An 8,227-nucleotide genomic window follows, 5' to 3' on the forward strand; every position below is an offset into this window, starting at 1 on the left:
AAGTCCTTTTAAACTGATCTACAGATCAGCATCGACTCTGACTCTTCCAGTGACGACACTGTCTGCCAGTATCGGGTACTATCCTGAGTAGAGTCAGTTCTAGCACCAAAGCTGTGCTAGAACTGTATAGTGGAAAAGTGCCATTAGATTGTGATCCTGAAAGGACTTTGAAGCTTTGCCAGTGGAAGTGGTGTGAGGCAGCATTGGTGTTGCAAGAAATGAGTGAGGAAGACGCCTTATTTAAAAGGACCCCCGAGCATCAATTGATTACGGCTGGGGCCCGAGACTACTGTATCCTGGATGAGCTAACATACATAATTTATTCCAACCACTAATACGACCAACAGGACCATCCCCTTTAAAGCTTTGTTACAGACTAACACATCATTAACCTCCAGCCTCGTATCACAGACTAAATCACAGTACACTACATCACCTAAATTACTCCTTTGCTCTTGCAACGATTACCACAACTGCTACAGGCTCCCTCACAAAAATATTAGCATGGGTCACAATACGCTGCTTTGCTGGCTCTTTATTCAGGAAGTTTCCATTTAGAGAATGTCAAAAGAATATGATTTTACTCTTAAGGCCACTTGTTATTCGAAAAAAAGGAAGAATAACTTGGCTGCAACCAACAAGGTTAAAAGATTGTTTTATTTTTTTCAGCTGTGTCTTATTTTTTTTTCCGTTCTCTTCATGTGACTGTGACCTTTCTTTGTAAAGTAATTTCACATATTCACATCGCATTGCAGATAAGGTTGACCTAAAAGCCGGTCTTTTAAAGATACTCTATGCAACATGTGTGCACAAATATGCACAATACACTATTGAGCTGTCCTTCTATGCTGGGAGTTCACACATAAGAATCCACACATTTTGGTCCACGCAGGACATTGTGTGTAGAGGAAATGCACACGTTACATGCAGAGACATGATTGCTTAGTGCTTTTCAGATTACATTCAACTTTGAACTACGGATGGTTGAAATGTGAGGATGATTCATTTCCTTTTCTCAGAGCCCTAATATCTCAGGTTCATCTCACCACATGGACGAACCACAGCACCAGCAATCATCCTGCAAATGGCACACATGCAACAACTTGTCGCCACACTCTCTACACTTTGATAAATCTCATTGAGGACACAGGGCTGCAGCCACCAATGGCCCACCCACACACTGCCGTGTCAAAGGGTTATTGTTGTCACTGACTGGTGTAGTTGTCCCTGTCTTTACTCTTTTCCTCGCCACCACTGTAGGAGGACATTACATTGACTTACATTCATTTCCTGGAGACTTGCTCTAACCTTAACCTTAACTACTACTGATGTAATCCTAACCACCGCCTTAACCTATCCCTAACCTCATCCTAACAATACAGCATGTCTTCACCTTCAAATGTAATAATTTACATTATGGGGACTTTCTTTTTGTCCCCATAAAGGAGACAAGTCCCCATAAACGTGACTGTGTAAACAGATTTAGGTCCCCACAACATGAGCAATACTGGAAAACACACACACGCACACACATCCATCCACACACACACACACACAGAGGGCTTATTTAAGGTTATTATGGGATATTAGTTTGGCTTGGGAAATAACAGGGCTTTGCACAGATGCTGCTGTTGCATGGCAACCGAGGCAATTTTCAGCTGGCTACCGATGCTTCATTTTAGGTGATAGAAATGTAAAAAAAAAAAAAACATCCCAGAGAAGTGTAGATATTTTTGTCCACCAACTGTGAAGAAAAATAATGGAATGTTAGAGTATATTTGTTTTGTTGGAATATGTCTCAATGATGCATTAAAAACAAAAATGCAATGCATTATAAATGCTGTTGTATGTTATACTCAGGTTTTGAAACAATTAATAGTATACATTAATGAAACCACACTGAAAACAATTCAACTTATTACTTATCCTGACATAATTTACTTAATTTCACAACCATATGATTAACTATAAAATCATATTGGTGTGAAAGTAGACTTTGGGCCAGTCTTGAAATACTGGTGACATAATTTTACAGCAAAATGTAGCCTGAAATGTAACTAAGCAAATAATGCAATGTATTTAACATTTTGGTGACAAGAGGGCGACTTATATGATCAATACTGGGTACAAGAATAGAGAGAAAGATAAATAAGAGAGAGAAAAAAAAAGGTAAGAGAGAGAGAGAGAGAGAGAGAGAGAGAGAGAGTGGACAACATGGTGCTGCAGTGGCAGATAAGTGTTTTTCTGGTGGGGCAGATTAAAAGACTACAATTTCCCGATGAATATATTAACATTTTATGAGGCGAATCGGGGACTGGCAATCTCTCCCCTTGCATAAATAATGAGCTGGTTTAATATGACTGCCTGGTCGGGAGTCTCCCTTGACATGTGTGAAATTGAATGGGACGTTGTGTGCATGTGTGTGCCTTTGCATGATGTGTGTAAATTGCAGTAACAATGTGTGTATTCAGCAGAAGGGGCATGGTGTGTGTGTGTGTGTGTTGGGGTGTTGGCTGGTAGCGCATCTGTGTGTGTGTGTGTGTGACTGCATTTGTATGTGTGTTTGTTATCGGCTGTTTGTCTGTGTGTGTGTGTGTGTGTGTAGGCAGGACGCTAATGACTGAGTCACTGGCGATACACTAGGACATTACACAGATGTACCCACACTTGTACATCGGGGGACACACGAGCACCTTGCTGATATGCACAATTAAAAGCTTTTCAGCTTCAAATTAGACTGTAGAAGGCTTTCCAGATTGAATTTGCATGAATGTTTAAAGGAGTGGACCAGAATTACACTGATATTCGGCATGTTTTCATTTCCAGTGGTGCAGTCTTACACCCAGTCCTTGAAAATGCATGTCAACCAAGGATTTATGACGTGGTGTAATCTTATCTTTATGGTCTGTAGTCTATGTAGTATATATATTATTAGTCATGTCTTTTTTATTTTTTCAAACCCAAACCTTTTCCTCATTGAGGTCTCCTTTTATTTGGAAATTGACAGCAGCTCAAAATGAACAATCCTGTCTTTCAGCCAAATAAATCATAACCCTCTTTTTTTTTTTTTTTTTTTAAGAGGCCATAGGACGGAAGTTCAATTTCACGCTGTTTTTTTTTTGTGCGTATCTGCGCCATTACCTCGTTTATGAAGCCCTGAAGTTTCGAAGGGGTCAGTTCAGTACCACAGAAGAAGAATAACGTCCGTTGTGGAGGTGTTTCACGAGCGACAGTGTCTTCTGACTCCGGCTCAAAGGCGTAAAAGGGACTGCGGCGGGGAGTCGTGAAGAAGCTATTTTTAAACACTGTTAAAACAATGTTTTGATAATGAGTAGCAGTGCATCCACCGTTCCAGAGGGGGGAGCTGCGCTTCTGAGAGCTGGTGTGCTGATTGTGTCACTTCGAGTTATTGGCCAATCACAAGACAGTTGGGAAAGCTCTTGTTGGCTGGCCAATCACAACACAGTCTGTCTTCTGGGGGGGAGATTTCAGTCTGAAACAGCGCGGCTGACGAGAGCTTCAGTGAGGAGAGATTTCTATCGGCTCATTTACAGCGACTCGGACGTTTTTAAAAACAAGTTAATGTATGTTATTAGACCTCCATAACTCACATATATGTGCGATAGGACCACTCTATGGCCGCTTTAATATATCCATGCCAAATTATGAATAAAATTGTTGGTGTATCATTGAGAATCAGACAGGTTATGCTATACTGCCATGATACAGCGCCCATCATAAAAGTACTAACCTTGAAAATATGGTATCTAACTGTGCTTAGTGAGAGTTTACTCTATTTCACTGTTCCGCTCTTGCAGTTATTCGCTATAAGTCGTTGCTGCTCAGCAAGTTGTTACATTTTGCTACAACACATGCACAAGACGTGATGAAAATGAAGCACAAGTGAAAAGCAACAAAAAAGATACTGAAAACCAACAGCACGTTTGAAAAATTATGTTTTCAACTGCCATTCATGAAAGATTGTCAGTTCAAGGATAGCAACATTGTGTGAGGGCGCTACACACTAGCTGCACAAAACAACAACATGTTAAAGTGGATGAAAATGGAAAGGAAAGGAAAAAAAATATGAAAAGCTTAGCATCTTTCTTCAAAGACTGAAAAGAAGAAAGAGTTTCATGAGGGTTTTCACATATTTCACATGTGTACACCTCTCAAAGAGACATGAGTCTGTTTTCTTCAGTTGAATTTGCTGTAGATCAAAAGGTGAAACTGCACTAAATCAGATACAAACATTTTTCTCCGCGGTGAAAAAAAAAAGGAATGTTTATTTTGAACAGGCCATGAAGCAGAGACCTTTATAATTTGTTCCACTTCTTTTCTATTGACTGACTTCAGTCTCTTTGTTATATTTTTAAATACAATTTGAACTCAATAGAAGGCATCTTTCCAGTCCTTGTGAAACTTAAACCTGCAGCGCCAGTGTGTATTATGAATTTGTTTTTTTTACGATGAATATGGTGGTTGAAATATCCAAGGTATGCCAAAAGATGAGGTTAAAACATACCTGAAATAACACGACTTGTGCTAAATGTACCATCAGATATTTATCGCTCAAATGCAAAAAGTAGGAAGTTGAAATTGAGTTTTCAATGCATTTACAAAATTGCTGAGCAAAAAGTGGAAGCAGCAATACATTTATTTTCTGTCTCTGTGAAGACCTTTGTTGGCCTCCATCACTCCTATCTTGTCTACCCTCTTTCAAGTCCATCTCAGTCTCTGGGGGTCAAACTCAAGAGCGAGGTGATGAAGATAAAGAAGCATACGATGTGGGATGAGTTTGGGCCGCTGACATTCCCGCTCCCCTTCTTCATGTATCTTCAGATAAGTTTTCATTGGAACCCTGCTGATTATTTAAAACAGCTACTCCAAAAAGCTGTAAAATGCACTGGGCAAGCCATGTGTGAAATCACTGGGTTTAGACCGATTTTGATGCGTGAAAACACTGTACAAACATGTGAATTGCATTGCTTCCAGTCTTCTGGCTCTGTTTAGGAGGGACTTTACTGGCACAAGTGTGACCAAAAAATGCAATGACAAGCTGACCAACAATTCTCAGTAGAGTATGAACAGTTTGCCATGGGAAATGTTACTTCTTTTTTTTTTGCAGAAATATCCTCACAAAACTGACATGGCTGTGAATTAAAGAGATGTGAGGAGGGGGGAGCGAGAGACATGAGAAGAAAGAAAGAGTCCTCGGTAAGGTCTGTAACAAATCAAAGTAATGGGTGGCGCTGACTTTAAACATTATAGCGAGCGCATAGCTTTAACACAAAATAATGTATGAGCAAAATCGATTAGTTGCTGTGTGCTCTGTGCTTGTGGTAGAAATGATGCGGTCTCCTTGAGACAAGTTGATGAAAGGTGGCAGAGCTCTTCTGGAGCATTTCACGGAGCCTGGCATTAGCCATGCCACGAGCAACCATCTCTTATTCCCTTTACGCTCTGTGTTACTTTAGCCCTTAGCTCCCAGACTCTATTAAAGCTGTGCAATTTGACGCTGGCTTCTCTAGAGAATGAAAGATTAGCTGGATGGGGTCAAGCAAAGTTCACAGTTAAAGGCCAGTTTGAGGGGGGGGGGGGGGTTGGGGGGGGGGTTTAGGGGGTGGACGGGAGAGAGACGCGGATGGAGGGAGACAGAAAGAGAGCAAACGAGGGGGAAAAAGTCAGAAACAAGAGAACGAGATCTTTCACCTTGCTTCAACATGATGAAATATCCCAAGACATCAGTAACTGATCCAGCATAAAGGTTAGGCTATTATTAGGTTGTGTATGTGTGTGTGTGTGTGTGAACACATAACAGTATGCCTACATGAATGGTTAAAGTTTTTACCTTGACAGGCATAGAAAGCCGTAACAATACAGAGGGGAGCAGTGTGCCTGTGACCTACTGTAAATGAAGTATGAAGTCCTCCAGAGAAGTACGGAGACAAAGACGAGGAGCTCAAAGTGGAGCATGACCTTGACGAGTCATTAACAACATGTAACTATGAGATCACGCTGTGAGCAACTCTGTTGAAGGGTCACTCTATACTAAGTGTAGAGTATGGAATTAGATCTGTGTCAATATTTTCAAACAACACTTTTTAAAGGTCCCATATTCTGCAAAAATCAACTTTTTAATAATTTAAATCCTTATATTTGGGACTCTGGGGGTCCTATCATTCGGCAAAGTGTGAAAAAAGATGACTCACTCGTGTTTTTGTGGTCCTCCTCAGTATAAGTACAGGAGATAAAACATGCGATGTTGACTTCCGCGCTCACTGGGACGTCACAAGCCACTCAATTCCTGGAATTGTTGTCTCGCAGAGCTCCGCTTTGTCCGTAAAACACGAGAGAGTGCTGGTGAGGGCAACAGCACTCGAAAAACCGGACGTCCGCGTAGTCCGTGAAAAGTTCTATTCTTGGCTCCACAGTGCAGCACACTGTCCTACACAAACTTCCAGCCTCAGAGGATTTATCTGTCCAGTGGATACATCAATTTGCCTGCTAGAGCCTGCAAATGATCCCTTTTCCAAATGCTAACTGCTGTTAGCTCCCAGTAGCCTCTGTAGCTGATGTCATTTCCTGTCCCTTCGTTCTGAACAGGGCTGTTTTATCAGGGTGATTGAACTGCTGTGGTGCTTCATCCTTATGGTATTTTGACCAAAGCATGTCATAGACATGTTCATTAGGACACCAGGGAACTAGTTTAACTTGGAGAAATAGGATATAATATGGGACCATTAAGAAGAAAATAAAATATTGATTTAATCATTCAAAATTATTGTATTTTATTGTTTGTCCATCTGGAACCGCCTGGAACTTAGTATCTAATGTAACAAATGGAGTGCAAGGTATTGGTGGAGGTTGGACAGATCATGTTGTACAGTATCATCAGACAACTGATATCACTGCGTGTGTGTCCATAATGTGGGAATTTGTCCACACTTACATTCATATCAGCTGAATATTTAGCTATTAATTATTAAGTGTATTTTCTGCAACTACAGAGTAGAATAATACACCAAAGGAGATTGTTTCAATGAAAATGCATCAGTGTGGAAGTGGCCTGAGTCTATTATACTCTATATCAAGTTTCCAGTATTGATAAACTTGGTTGTCCTTATTGGAAGGTGCCACTGATTCCCCACAGCAGTAGCTTTGATGTCATTGGACACAAAGACTCTAATTTTACACTTAAAACGTGTATTGATAATATAATATATAATATAAATAGGTTTTTATTGTACAGTAAACATTCCATATCAAAACAAGCACTTTTTTTAAACTTACTTTCACACCCCTGCTCTAACTCAGAGCATGTGCTTGTGGTACATATATATATATATATATATATATATATATATATACGTATATAATATATAAATTGTGGTTTGGTGGAATAGGCTCTGGCGCTTATAGGTTGCCACTGAAGCGTCAGCAGGAGGTATGATAGAGCTACACAGAGCCAACCCCAACAGACACATCTCACTGAGATATGAGAGGCACAAAATGCACAAGCCACAATTTGCCTTGTCAATGACGGTAATAAACTACAAGTGAAGGAGCCGGGGCGATGCAGGGTGAAATCAATCGACACAGCAGGTATAGCAGTGTGTCACAGACGGGGCGGCGCAAAGCAGCAGTGACAACATGAGGAACAGTGAAAGAGGATGTCGCTGTAGTGTCTACAACTGAACATGTGCACTTGCATTAAATCATGTGTACATAATTTCTCTGCTTTAGAAACAGTTAGTACTATATCCGTTTTCCTTGTAAGAAGTAAAGTACTTCGAAGTTGTCTCAGTCTTTTGAGGTCAAGCTCCAGAGGTGGGTCACATCTGCTTCACAGACACAATCTACAGTATATATCTGTTCAAGTGTCTTTCTATGCTGTTAGCTTGACTGATGTTAACACATCTGCACCAGTGGTTTGAAACATTTATTTCCATTCAAGACATATAGTACATCTGCCATGAGAAGATATATTTATGTATATATATATATATATATATATACATTAGGGCTGTCAAAATTAACGGGTTAACGCAGGATGATTAATTTGTGGAATTAACGCATACATTTTTTTTTTAACGCACTTTCTCACTTTCATCGCGCTACGGGTAGACGTGCAGTTTATGAACAGGCAAGGCGGCGGGCAACTGCATGGGGCCCAGAGCCGATATGGGGGGCACCCGACAGTCGGAGCCTGAATGCATCAGTGAGC

The sequence above is a fragment of the Microchirus variegatus genome (genome assembly GCF_963457635.1).
Source record: "Microchirus variegatus genome assembly, chromosome: 1".
Lineage (NCBI taxonomy): Eukaryota > Metazoa > Chordata > Actinopteri > Pleuronectiformes > Soleidae > Microchirus > Microchirus variegatus.